Below are 18,363 nucleotides of genomic sequence, written 5' to 3'. Positions count from 1 at the left end.
TTGTGTTGGGGCGTATGGTTGAAACAAGGTTGTCCCCGTACCGGTCCTCACTGCCCTCCTCTGCCTAAAAAAGGGGGCGGAGGTGGATAATTCCCAAATTGTTGTTGCTAATTATATCGTGATTGGTCGTCCGAGCTGCTGCTGCTTGAGTTTGAAAATGACACCGAACGAGGGGATGGCCTTAAGCCCCACACAAAGGAAAATAAAACCTGCTGCTGGGAGTGATTCTTCTGACATTGGTAACAGTAGAATAAGAAACTCACTATTTAAAGAAAGAACCTTGTGTAGGAAAGGAAAAGAAAATAGATAAGATGTTTTTTAATGTTTTGTTGAAAAGAAACAAGGGACCCTATATGTCTAATGTGTAAATAAATGGGACAAACCAGAAGGGGGAGAGCAGAGGAGGAGTATAATTGTATGTATTCTAAGAAACTTTTGTAAAGCCCCATTTATATAGCATATATGATATATGTAATTTATACACGCCTATACACAAGTGTTTCAAGGCGCAACAAGACAGGTTAGGGAAGACAGAGGGAGGACAAGACAACAATCTTACTAGGCCTTGTGTCATTCAGATCGTGCAAAGTGCAGGGGCGAAGGGAGAGGGGGAAGTGCCAGGGAAGGGGAGGTGGGAAGTGCAATCAGGGAAGCAATTGCTCGGAGTAAATACAGCCAGGGCAGTACGGCTCTGGATAAGTGCAAGACGGCAGGGTAATGTAGTGGTTACAGTTACAGCCCCCAAGTGTGGCGATAGGCCCAAAAGGCAGTGCAGTGGAGACTGATCATGGAGAAGCCTGTAACCCAGTGAGGCTCAGAGAGTAGCCAGGCAGCCAGCTGAGCAGGGGAGGGAGAGTGAGAAGGCAGAGGAGAAAAGGAAGGTCTTGATCTACTTCTGGAACTTGACATGGTCCTGCTCAAGTTTGAGAGGGGCAGGGAGGTAATTCCAGGTGGAGGCACCTGCAGAGGAGAGAGATCTACCACCCACTCTCCGTCTGGAGAAGCGTCTGGCCCTTAGAGAGTTGGAGGTAGCTGACTGAAGGGCCCGAGAAGGAAAGTACTTTGGAAGAGTGAGTTGGATATAATGAAGGCCCCGGCCCCAGAAAGTCTTCTGGACTATGCAGAGTGTCTTGAACTTAATCATTGCAGCTACCGGGAACCAGTGTAGAGATTTCATAGCTGGAGCGATACGGTCCCTGGGTTTGAGGCCAAGGATAAGTCTTGCACTCCTATTCTGCATTAGTTGAAGAGGGCAGAGCAGAGGAAGGAAGATTGAGAAAGAGGCTGTTGCAGTAGTCCAGCCCAGGGTGAACCAGGGCTATGGAGACAGTGAGCATCTGGGGGACAGTGAGAAAAGGAAGAATACATCTGAGGAGGTGCAGATGGTAGTGGGATGTTTTAGCAATGTCTGATGTCAGGAGAGAAGGAGAGAGTGGAGTCAGACCACTCCAGGGCCTGATCCATGACGCCCATGTTCTCGAGGAGTCAATTGATCAGGATGGCGTTATTGACCTTGTCAAAACCAGAGGAAAGGTCAAGGAGGATGAGGACAGAAGGAAGGCTGGAGTCAATATTAGAGAGCAGATCTTCACAGGTGTTCAGGAGAGCGGCTTCCATGCCGATGACTGCTCTGAAGCCAGACTGATGGTCGTAGAGGCAACAAACGGATTTGGCATGGAGAGTAAGCTGAGAGATGACCAGAGTTTCCAGCAAATTGCCCAGGAAAGGAGTGATAGAGATCGGCGGTAGTTTGTTGGGCAGGTAGAATCGGCCAAATGCTTTTTAAGGAGGGGGTGCATAAGGGAAGGGAGTGCTTAAGGAGAGAGGGGAAAGAACCAGGGGAGAAAGAGTGATTGCAGAAATCGGCCAAGGCTGGAGCGAGGGTGTCGATGTGGTCCTTGATGGTTCTGGAGGAGCAGGGGAGCACCTGTTTGGACAATACTTTCAAAGATCGGACTTGTCTAGAAACGTTGTCGGAGAGAAAGAGGAGAAAGAAGGAGGAGAGGGAGAGGCAGCCAGAAGGGACAGAGAGGACAGAATGTTCTAAGTTTTAGTTGTGAAGTGAGAAGGCAGTGCCATACAGAGGGCCTGGGGGGTAGAGGAGGGGGAACAGGAGAGGTGGAGACTGCAGAAGGATTGGCCAGATCCTTGCAGATTTTAAAGAGTTTGGCCGCGTTGTTAGAGGCCGCAGAGACGCAGGCTTGAATCTGCACTCTCTTCTTGGACAGGACAGAGTCTGTATTACCTATGGAGCAGGCGGCAGGTCAGTTTGTCAGAGGATGCGCCTAAACCCCTCCACGTTCTCTCAGCCACTGTCATGATGCCTACCCCCGGAGCACCAGGCCAGACCCAGCACCCCCGGGAGCAGGCATCACGCCCCCGGGTAAAAGCCCAGCGGCCCTTTATAGGGGCTCTTTGGACTCTGTCCTGGCGCGGCTCATGTTGGACATCAGTCCTGGTGCCATAAGCGCCAGGCTCATAAGGGGAAGTGTTTGGTGCACTTACCTGAAGCAGACCATGCTGCACACTCACCTGATGCAGACCATGCTGCATGAAGAACCAAGCCAAATGAGGCTTAGGAGGAACTATTTTTCTGATGGAACTATTTTGTTACTTGGGTGGGGCTGTGGAAGAATACTCACCTGGAACTTCTTCCAAAGCTATTTAAGCCACGCCCGGACAGCCACACGTGCTTCGCGTTGTTCTGCATCCCAGCAGCTGAACGCTCACCGTGTCTGCTCCTGCACCTGGACTCCAGCCACGCCCGCCTCGAACCTGGAACACCTGTAAGGGAATAATAGAAGAGAAAGGTGAAAACCAAGAACTTATTCAACCTTCTTACCTGCATCCAGAATCTTCACGCCAGCATTCCTGAAGGAAGACTTCCATTTAAAAGCACTGCGTTGCTCGCTGCAGCGCTGAGCTTCCCGGCCCCTATGGGGAAAGGACAAAAGACAGTACTGGAGAATTATAAAGACATTTAGAGGGGTCGCCCTCATCACTAACTCACCAGATTTTACCACTGGCAATTTAACCCCTCAACGCATCGCTTTTGTTCTGCACCTGAAATAAAGGTCAGGAAAGACAACATAAAAGGAGGCTCACTTGAACTTTTGCATCTTCATACTTACGGCGTATTACTCAGAAAAGTCAAGTGGATGTGCCAGCGCCATTCTGAAAACCAGTGAAGTAACTGGACGAACGTGCGCCCCTGCACCAGAAGCAGGATAGAGAGTTCATCCTTCCAAACCATAAGGTGAGCTTAAACCGGGGGTATTGGAGGAATCAGAGAAGAACAAAGGGGGGAAAGGGGGAGCAAGCACACTATTCGGCAGACAGTTAATCCCCTTTCTCATCTGCAGAAGGATAATCCTACGGGCCCGACAAGCAAGATTTGGGGGTCGTGTTCAATCGGTGGTCCGAATTCTGCGCATCACGCTTGAAGAGGCCAAAGCAACCCAGACCAGACCAGCGCCTCCGTGGGAGCCAGGTGAGCGTTACAGAACGCAAAGCCTTCCTACAAATTCCCACCCAGGCTCTATGGAAACTTCCGAGACTGACCAGTTGGCCCAACTACTGGGGGAATTACGGGCCGAAGTACACGCCGCTCGTCAAGAAACTAATGCTCTCAGGAGGGAAGTGATTGTAACAAAGGAAAGAGCTGATGACCTGGCTAGACAGCTTTTGCAAGGTCAAGCTGGACAAACCCCTTTACCCGGTTCTGGAGGGAACCCCACTCCTGTGCTTTCCAGTAACCCGGTGCAGATAAATATACCTGGAAACATGCCGCTGGCCCCACCCGAACGCTTTGCTGGGGACCCCAAACGATTCGCCGTATTCATGAATCAGTGTCGTTTGCATTTCCTGTGCAGACCTGGGGCCTTCCCTAATGACCAGACCAAGGTAGCCTTTGTATTGTCATATCTCAGCAGCAGTACTGCCGATTGGTCAGTTCCACTGGTAACTCAAGATGACCAGATTCTTCGTGATTTTCAAGGATTTCAAGCAAGCATGGAAAGGTTATTTGCTCGTCACTCCCAGGGGCAGGCTCTAGATGACGAAATTCTATCTCTGCGACAGGGCAATCAAGACCTCCGTTCCTACATTGCAACCTTTAATAGACTAATTGTGGAAACTGGGTGGCCAGAAGATAAAAGAATCACGTTATTTTATCGAGGTCTACGCGGAGAACTTAAAGATGTCCTGGCCCAAGTTGTAAATCCACCCCAAGAATGCACTGAATATATAGACTTAGTGGTCCAATTGGATCACAGGCTGCAAAACAGAAAAGCAGATCGGTCAATGTTTGAAACCCGGGTGTTGGCCAAGACCCACGCTAACCCCAAGGGGGCTGATGGCTCGGAGCCTATGCAAATCGGAGGGGTTAAAGGACCCCTAACTCAAAAAGAACGGGAAAGAAGATGACAGATGCAATTATGCCTTTATTGTGGGTCCTCTGGACACTTTCTACGAGATTGCCCTGTTAAGCCGCCCAAGAAGGTGGTAGGAGCCGCTGATAAAATCCATGGAAACTCTGTATCGGGAAACGACCACGCCCGGCAAGCGTAGGGGTCCGCTTGCCGAGCTTGAAAACTAACTCTCAGACCTCGCATTTCATTGTGCCAATGGTCCTCGTAGATCCGGAACAGCCTAAACGGTTGCATGCTATAAAGGCATACATCGATAGCGGGGCTATAGGAAACTATGTGGATCGAGAATTGGTCTCTAGGATAAACCTCCCTCTGCGTCCTAAAACCAACAAAGATGTCATCACCACAGTAGATGGAACCGAAATTGCCTCTGGACCAGTAACACATTCCACAGTTGAGGTGACACTTGTAGGTCCGGATGGCCATCGGGAGGCAATTGTGTTTGATGTAATCAAGGCTCCACAGTTTCAGCTTATTCACGGAATCCCTTGGTTAGAGACACATAATCCTCGAATTGATTGGCGAGCGAAGAGAATAACCTTCCCGGATTGTACACAAACCTGCTACCCAGAAAATCGAAAGATTAATCTAGTATCAGTAACCTCTGTCCCCGTGCAACTACCTCCAGAGTACCAAGACTTTCAGGACGTCTTCCAAAAGGAACAGGCCAACACGTTACCTCCCCACAGATCGTACGATTGCCAAATCGATCTGGTGCCCGGTGCACAACCCCCTTGTAGCAGGATTTACGCCCTTACTGAACCAGAGAATCTGCATTTGAGACAATATTTAGATCAATACCTCGCCAATGGTTTCATTCGCCCGTCAAAGTCCCCGGCATCCTCAGCTTTGTTCTTCGTGCCTAAAAAAGAAGGCGACCTTAGAACTTGTATCGATTACCGCGCATTGAACCAGATAACTGTTAAAAATCGTTACCCTCTGCCTCTGATCCATGAACTCCTTGAGCAGGTGAAGGACGCTTCCGTATACACCAAGTTAGATCTCCGGGGGGCTTATCATATGGTACGAGTAAAAGAAGGCGACGAATGGAAAACGGCCTTCCGTACAAAATATGGACTATTCGAATACCAGGTGATGCCTTTCGGGTTGTGCAACGTGCCTGCAGCCTTCAAATTCTTCATGAACGATGTCCTTCGGGAACTCATCGATGTCTGTGTTGTCGTGTATATCGATGACATTCTTGTGTACTCCTCTTCGGAATCTGATCACAGAAAGCATGTCAGGGCCGTCCTAGAGAAACTGCGCCAGCACAAACTGGTTGCCATGCTGGAAAAATGTGTTTTCCATACCACGAGGTTGAGTTTCTCGGATTCATCCCGACACCTAAAGGGGTCCGAATGAATTCACGGAAAGTGGATGCCATCCTCAAATGGCCATCACCTAGTTCGGTGAAAGGTGTCCAAAGCATGCTTGGTTTTGCCAACTTTTATCGCAGGTTTATCCCGGAGTTTTCACGTGTGGTGCAACCCATCACTGCACTCTTGTGAAAAAATAAACGTTTTGAATGGACCGAGGAAGCCGAACAGGCCTTTCAGGAGTTGAAAGCTAAGTTCACGTCCGCACCTATTTTGAAGCATCCGCGTCCAGATCTCCCATATACAGTCGAAACCGACGCGTCCAGCTTAGCCATGGGAGCTGTCCTGTCTCAGAGAGACCCTGAAACCAACCAACTGCACCCCGTAGCATTTTGGTCCAGAAAGTTCTCGCAGCCGGAGATAAATTATGCGATCACCGATAAGGAACTATTAGCCATTAAGTCCGCCTTTAAGGCTTGGCGGCATTATCTCCTCGGCGCCCGGCATACCATCACCGTGATCACTGATCACCGAAATTTACAATATTTAAAAACTGCCAAGGCTCAATCGTCTCGACAGCTCCGATGGGCTTTGTTCTTTGCTGAGTTCGATTTTGTAATCACCTACCGCCCCGGCTATAAGAATGGTAAGGCGGACGCTCTATCCCGAATTGGAATGGAAGAAATAGACACAAACTCAGAACCTGTGCCGATAATTCCAGAACAAAGAATTTTGGGGATAACCACTTTACAAACCCTTGAAGACATTCAAGCACGAGTGAAACAATTCCTGGACTCTTCAGCCTTGCAGGATTGGATCAAAAGGGGGTCTAACTTTTCAGTCAAGGATGGCTTACCTTACTTCCAAGGACGCTTATTTTTGCCAGAAAAGGAATTGCAAGAACTGGTTATTCCCCGTCATCATGATACCCTGATGGAAGGACATCCTGGCATTGCCAAAACAGAGGAAAAAATTAAACGACAATTCTGGTGGCCGTCCTGGCGAAAGGATATTAAATCTTTTGTGATGTCCTGTGGAGTTTGCGCCCAAAACAAAGGTCAAAAAACAAAACCAGCCGGTCTTCTTCAACCCTTAGACATTCCACCAGCACCTTGGCACACCTTGTCACTAGATTTTATCACGGACCTGCCCTCTTGTAATGGATACAATACTATTCTGGTTGTGGTGGATTTATTTTCCAAGATGGCCCATTTTATTCCGTTGAAAAGATTACCTTCAGCTTTTGTTCTTGCCAAGGAATTCCTAGAAAATATCATCCGTCTGCATGGATTCCCGTCCATACTAATCTCCAATCGGGGAAGCCAGTTTATTTCTCATTTTTGGAAAAAGTGTTGTCAACTGGCACAAATCGACGTAAGACTCTCAACCAGCCACCACCCACAGACCGATGGTCAAACGGAGAGAACGAATCAGACCCTTGAACAATATCTACGATGCATGTTGCACCAATCGGAGGGTAATTGGAAGGATATTTTATGGGTGGCTGAGTATGCATACAATAACTCGATACACTCTGGAACTGGTCAGAGCCCCTTTTATTCCCTATATGGACATCACCCTCGTACTTCAGACTTGGACTCACCTTTGAGCCTCGAAATGCCCGCAGTGGACCATTTGCATTCTACGATTACTCAAGCCTTCAAGGATGCTACTGCACACTTACAACATGCAAAAGGGAAATACAAAAAGAATGCGGATCTGCATCGAAAGGAGGCGCCTCCATACCAAATAGGGGATCAAGTATGGTTGGCTACCAAACACTTATCGCTCAAGGGACCTCTGACTTTTAATCCAAGGTATTTAGGCCCTTACTCGATCAAAGCTATAATTAACCCAGTGGCAGTCAAGCTAGATCTACCAGCTAACATGCGGATTCATCCTGTTTTTCATGTGTCGCTTTTGAAACCAGTGCAACCAGGAACCAGATTAATAAAGCCACCAGAACTAGTACAGATAGATGGGGAGCCTGAATTCGAGGTGAAGAATATTTTGGACTCTAAGATCTCAAAATCAAAACTTTTCTATCTAATTGATTGGAAGGGGTACGGGCCTCAGGAAACATCTTGGGAACCCAGCGACCACGTACATGCACCTCGGCTAGTAAAAAGGTTCCATCGGAATTTCCCGAACAAACCGAAACCTCCTGGGGAAAAGACTTTGGGAGGGGCCTTGGGAGGGGTCGGGGGGGGGGGGGGAGTGCTGTCATGATGCCTACCCCCGGAGCACCAGGCCAGACCCAGCACCCCCGGGAGCAGGCATCACGGCCCCGGTAAAAGCCCAGCGGCCCTTTATAGGGGCTCTTTGGACTCTGTCCTGGCGCCGTTGGCGCCAGGCTCATGTTGGACATCAGTCCTGGCGCCATAAGCGCCAGGCTCATAAGGGGAAGTGTTTGGTGCACTTACCTGAAGCAGACCGTGCTGCACACTCACCTGATGCAGACCATGCTGCATGAAGAACCAAGCCAAATGAGGCTTAGGAGGAACTATTTTTCTGATGGAACTATTTTGTTACTTGGCTGTGGAAGAATACTCACCTGGAACTTCTTCCAAAGCTATTTAACCCACGCCCGGACAGCCACACGTGCTTCGCGTTTTTCTGCATCCCAGCAGCTGAACGCTCACCGTGTCTGCTCCTGCACCTGGTCTCCAGCCACGCCCGCCTCGAACCTGGAACACCTGTAAGGGAATAAGAGAAGAGAAAGGTGAAAACCAAGAACTTATTCAACCTTCTTACCTGCATCCAGAATCTTCACGCCAGCATTCCTGAAGGAAGACTTCCATTTAAAAGCACCGCGTTGCTCGCTGCAGCGCCGTGCTTCACTCACCTGTTCCCGAGACGCCGCCCGGCTCCATCGGGGCTCTCAGCACCGGTCGCCACATCTCTGCACCTAGGGGAGAGAAGAAGAGACAAAGGGTGAGCAAGGGAACACAAGTGGAAAGCCGAATTTTCAGCCATATTACTTACAGGCTTTTCTTGGTGAACCATTCCACATCTCGGGTCGGCGCTGCATCTTTGGCAGGTACCGCACCCCGGCCCCTAAGGGGAAAGGACATTTTCAGCCATTTTACTTACTGGCTTTTCTTGGTGAATCATTCCACATCTCGGGTCGGCGCCGCATCTTTGGCAGGTACCGCACCCCGGCCCCTATGGGGAAAGGACAAATGACATTACTGGGGAATTATAAAGACATTTAGAGGGGTCACCCTCATCACTAACTCACCAGATTTTACCACCGGCAATTTAACCCCTCAACGCAACGCTTTTGTTCTGCACCTGAAATAAAGGTCAGGAAAGACAACATAAAAGGAGGATCACTTCAACTTTTGCATCTTCATACTTACGGCGTATTACTCAGAAAAGTCAAGTGGATGTGCCAGCGCCATTCTGAAAACCAGTGAAGTAACTGGACGAACGCGCGCCCCTGCACCAGAAGCAGGATGGAGAGTTCATCCTTCCAAACCATAAGGTGAGCTTAAACCTGGGGTATTGGAGGAAGCAGAGAAGAACGAAGAGGGGAAAGTTGGGAGCAAGCACACTATTCGGCAGACAGTTAATCCCCTTTCTCATCTGCAGAAGGATAATCCTACGGGCCCGACAAGCAAGATTTGGGGGTCGTGTTCAATCGGTGGTCCGAATTCTGCGCATCACGCTTGAAGAGGCCACAGCAACCCAGACCAGACCAGCGCCTCCGTGGGAGCCAGGTGAGCGTTACAGCCACCCTGCACTTGCGTTTCAGGTTAAAATCATACCAAGAGTTTCACTTGGAGATAGGGTTCAGAGTGTGGGAGATAGCAAGATGCAGTTTAGAGAGGGCTGTGCCAGAGTGTGAGTCGGCCGCAGGAGTAGGAGGAGCAGAGAAAGTAGAGGCAAAGGCATCCACTGACACACATATCATGGGCCGAATGGCCGAGAAGGTAGGTGGCAGCGCGTGGATGTGGGGGCCTGAGGTACAGATTTCAGATAAGAGGCAAGTAGGAAGTGGTCAGTCCAAGAGAGATGAGTGGTGAGAGGGTTAGAGAGGGGGGATGTCTAAGGAGATGAGAACATCCAAGGTGTGTCTGGCAGAGTGTGTCAGACCAGGGTGGGGGAGGAGAGAGAGAGAGAGAGGGAGGGGGGAAGAAGAGAAAGAGAGAGAGAGAGAGGGGGGGAGGAGAGAGAGGGGTATGAGTAGAGAGAGAGAGAGAGAGATAGAGCGAGAGAGGGGGGAGAAGAGAGAGAGAGGGAGGAGTAGAGAGAAAGAGAGCGAGAGGGGGGAGGAGAGAGAGAGAGGGGGGATGGGAAGAGAGAGATAGAGCGAGAGAGGGGGGAGAAGAGAGAGAGAGGGAGGAGTAGAGAGAAAGAGAGCGAGAGGGGGGAGGAGAGAGAGAGAGGGGGGATGGGAAGAGAGAGAGAGAGAAAGAGAGACAGAGAGAGAGGAGAGGAGAGAGGAGAAGAGAGGAGAAGAGAGAGAAGAAGAGAGAAGAAGAGAGGAGAAGAGAGGAGAAGAAGAGAGGAGAAGAGAGAGAAGATAGACAGACAGATAGACAGACAGATAGACAGATAGATAGATAGATAGATAGATAGATAGATAGATAGATAGATAGATAGATAGATAGATAGATAGATAGATAGATAGATAGATAGATAGATAGATAGATAGATAGATAGATAGATAGATAGGTAGATAGATAGGTAGATAGATAGGTAGATAGATATGCAGAGATTGCAGAAGAGCCCATAGGAGGGATTGGAAGTTGAGGTCACTGAGGAGAAGAAGTTGAGAGGGAGAGGTAGAGGTGAGGAGAGGTCAGTCCACGCAGCAATTTGCAATACAGCAGTAACCACAATGCAAAACCACCCAAATTCAACTTTCCTAAAAGGAGGGGAAAAAACCTAGTTATAAACACAGAAGCAGAGCAAATGTGACTTTCCAGAGGAGATTAGAACGGTGGCTAAGCAAGAGCAACTAGTTGAGGTGCAGCTGGTGGAGAGATTAGTGAAACAGGTATAATTTGAGGGGTAGGACAATTAGTGGAGTGCAGTGAATGCTGCCTCCGTAACCACAACTACCTGGTTCGTAGCAGCAGTTTGAAGGCAGCAGGCTCCTTGCTTCCCTGGCTGACACCGGCAGACACCATTTGGAACTCCTTCAGGAGCTTTCCTTCGCCAGAGGGGGCTGCAACGGGCAGTGGGCTGCCCTAGGAGGATCAAGGAACAAGGGCTGGTGGCCAATTAGAGGCTCAGGGATGGAGTGTGGCAGGAGAAAGGGAAGCAGGAAGAGGATGTGAGCCGGGGAGCAGTGGGGGAGGGAGAAGGGAGAGGGGAAAGAGCACAGAGAAACCACAAAAGTAATCAAAATGGGGTTGCAGCCCTCAATAGAGGCTCCTCACCTCAGGATGTTTGCTGGCAAAGTGCCTGCCCCAGCAGATGCACTAGAGTGTATCCCGTTAACTGTGAATGGGCTGATGCTAGTCCAGTCATCTGACTGCTTGCTCAGAGAGCCTCATCACAGACAAAATGGAGGATTTACCTCTTTGAATGGTTTGCTCTTCTGAATTCCCCTGTGTGGTGGGGCTCTAACCAAGAGGGGACTAAATGCTTTGGCACTCCTGCTTGTGTGCACTGTCTTTGTCTGGCCGGCAGCAAGATTAAAAGTGGGTAAAGTGAGTCTGAGGAGAGGACTAGGCTTGACTACACTAGCAAGGGTACCACTTCACTGCAGTGTGCTGAAGCAGAGTGTGTACACTCCCAAAGAACAAGTTACTTTCTTACCTGGTAACGTTCTTTCGATGGGATGGTCCGACGATGTATTCCATATCTATGACATGTAATCACCACAGCTGTGCTGCTTCAGAAACTTTTTTCGGCGTCTGCGTCCTGCGTCGATGACGTCGATGCGCCGTCGTCGAGGGCCTCCTCCGACGTCCAACGTCATCCGATGTGATAAGTAGAACGCACGACGCCCGTAGCCTCAGTTGTAGTTTTTTCCCCCAGAACGTGTGACACTAGTCAACTGCCAGTCAGACACAAAGCCTTGCGGAACGTAAGCTGCAATCGCAAAAGAAATTCTGCAGCGGGCAAGGCAGGGCGGGAGCGATATGGAATACGTCGTCGGACCATCCCATCGAAAGAACGTTACCAGGTAAGAAAGTAACTTGTTCTTCGAGGGGATTGGGTCCTCCGACGTATTCCATATCTATGACAGACTCCCAAAGCAGTACCAGAGCAAGGAGGAGGGAAAGGATTTAGAATCAAGATTTAGAATAGCCAATCAAATAGCAGAGCAAAGGACCGCCTTGCCAAAGATCCTGTGCTCGGATGGAATCGAGGGAATAGTGACGTACAAATGTATGTACTGAAGCCCAGGTGGCTGCATCACAGATGTTGCGAATAGGAACACCCCTCTGCAGGGCAGTAGACGCAGCCATACCCCTGGTAGAATGGGCCCGCAAGCCAGCCGGTGGGTCCTTACCCGCCAAGCGGTAGCACTCCGAGATGGCCAAAATAATCCAGCGAGACAAAGTCTGTTTCGTCACAGCTTGCCCCAAACGCTTTCCAGCGTAATCAATAAAGAGTTGATCGTCCACCCTGACCCGGGACATGCGTGAAACATAAAAGCTTAAAGCTCTCCTAGGATCAAGCCTATGGAGCCTCTCCTCTTCCTTACCAGGATGCGGAGGAGGAAAGAATGCCAGAAGAACAACCTTCTGGGCCAAATGAAATTCCGTCACTACCTTCGGAAGAAAAGAAGGACGAACTCTAAGGACAACCCTGTCCTTGTGAAATACAGTGAAGGGAGGCTTAACTGAAAGTGCCTGTAACTCACTCACTCTGCGAGCGGAAGTAACCGCAACTAAAAACACAGTTTTCAGAGTTAACAGCCTCAAAGGGCAAGAATGTAAAGGCTCAAACGGAGCACCCATAAGAAACTTAAGAACAAGGTTTAAATCCCAACCGGGCACCAGGAAAGGTGACGGAGGGAACACATTAGTGAGCCCTTTCAGAAACTGTGAAATCAAAGGGATTTTAAAGTAAGAACACTCTTCAGACGAGCGCTTAAAGATGGACAGCGCCGCCAGATAACCTTTAACGGTACCCATTTGCAAGCCCCTGTGGGCCAAACAAAGTAAAAAGGACAGAACCATGGGGATGTCACATGCAAAAGGATCCACATTCTGAACTCTGCACCAGTCGCAGAACTTACGCCAACGGCAACGGTACAGAGACTTTGTTGCTGGCCTTCGGGCCGAAAGCAACACCTCCATCACGTCCTCAGGGAGGTCCCAATCCTTATATCTCAACCTTTCAGAAACCAAGCGTGAAGGTTGAGGGATCTGACCTCTGGATGGAGAACCTGACCCCCCTCCCGTGAGAGCAGATCGTCTCGGTAGGGAAGACGACGTGGAGGCCAGATGGATAAGTCGAGAAGGTCCGGGTACCACGTCCTCCGAGCCCACGCCGGGGCAATGAGGATCATCCGGGAACCGAACTTCCGTAACCTCCGCAGCACTTGCGGGATGACGGGGACTGGAGGAAACGCGTACAGCAGCGGGAATGACCACTCCACCACGAACGCGTCTCCTAAGGCTCCTTTTGGAGGAAATTCCCGCGAGCAAAACCTTTCGCACTTCCGGTTGACATTGGAGGCGAAGAGATCCACTTGAGGGGTCCCCCAAAGGGCGAAGATCTCCAGGAGAATCTCCTGAGCCACCTCCCACTCGTGAGAGATTGCGCTCTGCCTGCTCAGAGCGTCCGCCGTCACGTTCTTGACTCCGGCCAGATGAACTGCCGAGATCGAAACTTCCTGCTGGATGGCCCAGAACTCGAGCTGCATCGCCTCCCTGCACAGAGGAAGTGACCCTGCCCCCCCTTTTTTGTTGAGGTAGTGCATGGCCACTGTATTGTCCGTCAGGATCAGGACACTCTTTCCTCGCACAGTCGGCAGAAAAGCCTTCAGGGCTAGCCTGATGGCCCTCAGCTCCAAAAGATTGATATGGAGTCTGGACTCCGACAGAGACCAACGACCGCTGACTGTCAGTCCGTTGGCATGAGCTCCACATCCCGTGAGGGATGCATCCGTCACGATCGTCACCTCCGCCAGGGAAGCCAAAATGGAGCCCCCCCTCATCAAGTTGCCTTCGACGGCCCACCACAGAAGATCCCGGGCGACCGAGGGCGGCACCTGAACCGGGTCCGACATCCTGCCGGAGGACTGCGACCATTGCGTCTTGAGTGCCCACTGCAAAGATCTCATCCGCAGGCGAGCCTCTGGCACCAGAAGAATGCAGGATGCCATGAGGCCGAGCAACCTCAAGAACTCGAACGCAGGGAGCGTCTGGGCATGCTGAAACTTGTGCACCATCTGCTGAATGTGAAGAGCCCTCACCTGGGGAGGAAAACACTGCCCCAGGGAAGTGTCGAGCACTGCTCCGATGTACTGGAGCCGCTGTGTTGGCGTCAAAAGGGACTTCTTTAAATTGAGGGAGAAGCCCAGCCTGTGAAGGGAGCGGCAGGTGACGGACAGATGATCCAGGACTTGTCGGGAGAGCTCCCCCTGATCAACCAATCGTCCAGGTAGGGGTAGACGTGAATCCCCCCTTGCCTGAGATGCGCTGCCACCACCACCATGAGCTTGGTGAAAACCCTTGGGGCGGAGGTCAATCCGAACGGCAGGACCCGAAACTGAAAGTGTGAGTCGCCAACCGCGAACCTCAGGTACTTCTTGTGCTTGGGATGGATCGGCACATGGAAGTAAGCATCCTTGAGGTCGAGAGACACCGACCAGTCCTGAAGCTGAAGGGCCTGGAGGACTTGAGAGAGAGTAACCATCTTGAACTTGTCCTTCCTGAGGAGTTTGTTCAAACCGTGCAAGTCCATAATGGGTCTCAATCCCCCGTCTTTCTTTGAAATCAAAAAATAAGGGGAATACCATCCCTTGTTCCTCTCCGCTACAGGCACCAGTTCTATGGCGCCTTTCTCCAGCAGGGCTTGAATTTCCTGCGCAAGGAGCGGATCCGGACTCTGCAAAGAGAGGTTCCCCGGTGGATTGTCGCGAGGCCTGTGCCGAAAGGGAAGACAGTAGCCGTGGGTTATGATCTCCAGAACCCACACATCTGAAGTAATGGCTTGCCACTCTACAAGATGCTGCGCCAGCCCTCCCCCAACCGGCGAACCATGGGGCATGGCCTCACGACTGAGTGGGAGCGGCTGCGGCGTTACCTGAGGGCAAAGAGGCAACTGCCCGAGCGGCCTTGGCACCACGGGTACCCTGTCGTCCACCTCTGGTACCCCTGCGGTGGCCTCTTTGACTGCCAGCTCCTCTCGCTTTACTGAAGGATGAGTAATAGCGAAAGGAACCACCCCTCCACTGCTGTCCCCTAGGACGAAAAGGCAGAGGCTGGCGAACTGCAGCGCCCAACGACTTCACTGCAGCTTTTGAGGTCTGCAACCTCTCAAGGCTCTCGTCAGCCTTGCTGCCAAAAAGGTGTTCACCGTCAAAGGGCATGTTGAGGAGCCGGGACTGCACATCAGGAGCAAATCCCGACTTCCGCAACCACGCAAACCTGCGTATCACGGTGCTCGCCGCCATGGACCTACTGAGGCATTCAGCTAAATCCAAACCCGACTGAACGGATTCACACATGGCATCCTTACCATCCTGGACCATAGCAAGGAAACCATCCCGTTCGTCCCCTTCGGGAATATGTTCAGCCGCCAACGCAACACAGTTCCACAGAGTGTGAGTGAAACGAGACAAGGCACAAATGGAGTTGGCCGCCTGAAGCGCCATACCACCAGAAGAAAACACTTTCTTCGCCCAGCCATCAAAACATTTGTCGTTCCTATCAGGAGGGATGGTAGGGTACGACGCCTGCTTTGCCGGGGCCGTGGCCGTCTGCACCACCAAACTCTCCGGAGTGGGGTGCCTGGTCAAGTAGCAGGGGTCGCTACTGGCTGGACGGTATTTTCGCGACAAGGATCTGCCCACCGCCGGGAGACTCTCAGGAGCAGTCTAAGCCGCCGCCACCCTTCTCTGTAAAGCCATATGGAACGGCAGTACCGGGTCAGTTGGGGGACCAACATCAAGGATGTCCGTCAGATCATCCTGCACAAACTCCCCTGGGGGAGCAGACCATCCCAAGTACTCAGAAACCCTAGCCATAAGGCGCCAGTACGAGGAATCGGCATGAGAGCCAGGCTCAGGCCTACAAAACTCCACCTCCGGAGAGGTGTCCAGTCCACTGGCATCATGCAGTGACTGTCTCAATTCGTCAAACTGACTATGGCCCGAGAAAATTTCATCTGGAACCTGACTAGGAACCAGGCCATCAGAATCCTCATCCGCCTCTGAAATATAGTCCAGGTGGCGAAAAGAAGGCACCCGAGAGTGCTTGCTCTTAACCAGAGCCTTCCTAGGGGGTTCTCCCGTGCCACGGGGTACCTACGACACAAAAGGCGTCGATGGCGTCGAGCGAATCGGCGCCGGCGTCGGGAGAACCGGCATCGTCGCCGAGAGGAACGGCGCCGAGGAAATCGGCGTCGACGTCAGACGCAGCACCTCCAGCATCGGCGGCGTCGACACAGCCTTCGAGGCCGGAGCCCCGAGCGCGTCCCTCGACGACCCGAGCGTCGCCGGCTTCGACGACTGCCTCGAAGCCGGAGCATCGAGAAAGCCTGTCGACGCCCTCGACGCCTCAGACGTCGATGTCTTCCTTGAAGACTTCACAGGTGCACACGGTCTCGAACGCGTCGAGGACCGGGACCTGGAACGGGTACGGCGAGAACGAGTCTCCTTGTCCGAACGGGACCTCTCCCGTGACTCGTGCTGACCACTCATGCGAGCGGTGTCTCTCGACCTCACACGACCGACCCCACTCGGGGGCGCGGACGGCTTAGTACCCTGCGACTCAAGAATCGCCAGCATTTTCTTCCCGAAGGAAGCCCATTCCTCCGGCGTCGCACGGCTGGTGGGGTAAGCGACGTGCCGGGCAGAGTCCTCCGAGGAGGACCTGGAAGACGACCGGTGTCGGCGCTTCCGAGAACGCCTCGAAGAGGCTGAGGAGTGGCGAGACCGACTCCTAGAAGGAGACCCACGAGACTTCCAACGATGACGCGGAGAGTCACCCCTCGAATCATCCGTCGAAAGCCCCGCAGACTTCGACTTCCTGGGCTTGGACACCCGACCTACCGACAACTTCTTCTTACGTTCGCGTAAGGCTTTGGACGTGAGCGACTGGCAGTCGATACAGTCATCCGTGTCGTGGGCCTCCCCGAGGCACCAGAGGCAGGCGTCGTGCAAGTCCGTCACCGACATCTTGGACCCACACTCCCCGCACTTCTTGAAACCCGGACGCGGGGTCGAAGACGAAGTAGAAGACATCTTCACACAAAGGATTTGCACAAAACGAACAGGTTCGAAGAACCGAGAAGAACAGAACTCCAAAGAGTCGAGGCGTGAACCGAGAATCACGAAGCAACACGTTCGCGGAAAAAACGGAACTGAGGCTACGGGCGTCGTGCGTCCTACTTATCACATCGGATGACGTCGGACGTCGGAGGAGGCCCTCGACGACGGCGCATCGACGTCATCGACGCAGACGCCGAAAAAAGTTTCCGAAGCAGCACAGCTGTGGTGATTACATGTCATAGATATGGAATACGTCGGAGGACCCAATCCCCTCGAGCCTACTGTTATTTTTGGCAAAACAAGCAAATGTGCCTCTGTGTCAGATTGCACTTGCGACTATCTCCCTGGCTCCAATGGTGAAGGATGGCACCCACTCCCACATGACGGCCACGCCAAGCCTAGTAGACCACCTCACGATGGTTGCCACTATGCAGCATTCACAGAAGTATGCTGCGGCCACCCGGAAGCGTCACTACAAGAGCAAATCGGCTATGGTAAGCTTTGCGTCGCAACTGTGCTTCGTTGCTTGGACATGTCTCTGCCCTCTATTGGAGCTCCCTGCTCGCCTCAGTGTTCCTGCTCTGGTCTTCCCTGGCTCTTGCCTTCCCTCTGTACGTTACTCCAATCCCTGCCTATACTACAAGGAGATTCCTGGCTGCTGCTCCATGGCTTCTCTTCATCATTATTGATGGCCATCCAGAGAAGTCAGCGCCTTGGCATATTATCCTGCTGATCATCTTTAGGGTTGTTTTTACACTTAATTGGGTTTTCCCCTGTATTGGGATCGGGCCTTAGGAAGAACCTCTCTCTCCCCCTGTGCCATTAGAGGTCTAGGTGGCTGAACTCAACGCTTGACCCAGGTAAGGCATGCTACAGATACTCTGGCAATATAAGGGAACACGCCACACAGCTTATAATGTACATAGGCTCATATTCCTTAAGAGGTAGCTCAATGTTCTCCCATGTGCACATCAAATCCCTTTACAAAAAGTGGAGAGAACTCATCAACTGGACTGAACAACCCCAGTAGAACCCTCAAATAGACCTTTCCAGCCAGGGGCATGCTGGAATCTGTGAAGGCAACGGAAGGGCAGCTTGGAACGTAATAAACAAAATACCAATCGACACAGATCCTGCACATTGCTGGTAAAGGCAGATCAGTGCACTTACTAACATTACCATCGCAACCATCTTGGCAGAGGATAGCCTA

At 51.5% G+C, this 18,363-nt stretch overlaps 1 protein-coding gene across 1 annotated transcript in view; it reads right to left on the bottom strand.

The window, feature by feature from the left end:
- DENND3 (DENN domain containing 3) overlaps positions 1-18,363 on the bottom strand; it is a 1,010,513-nt gene that overhangs the window by 821,448 nt on the left and 170,702 nt on the right. The window lies entirely within an intron of this gene.

This window comes from Ambystoma mexicanum, chromosome 5q (genome assembly GCF_040938575.1).
Source record: "Ambystoma mexicanum isolate Mex_15411 chromosome 5q, UKY_AmexF1_1, whole genome shotgun sequence".
Classification (NCBI taxonomy): Eukaryota; Metazoa; Chordata; class Amphibia; order Caudata; family Ambystomatidae; genus Ambystoma; species Ambystoma mexicanum.
This window is presented reverse-complemented; position numbering and strand designations above follow the sequence as displayed.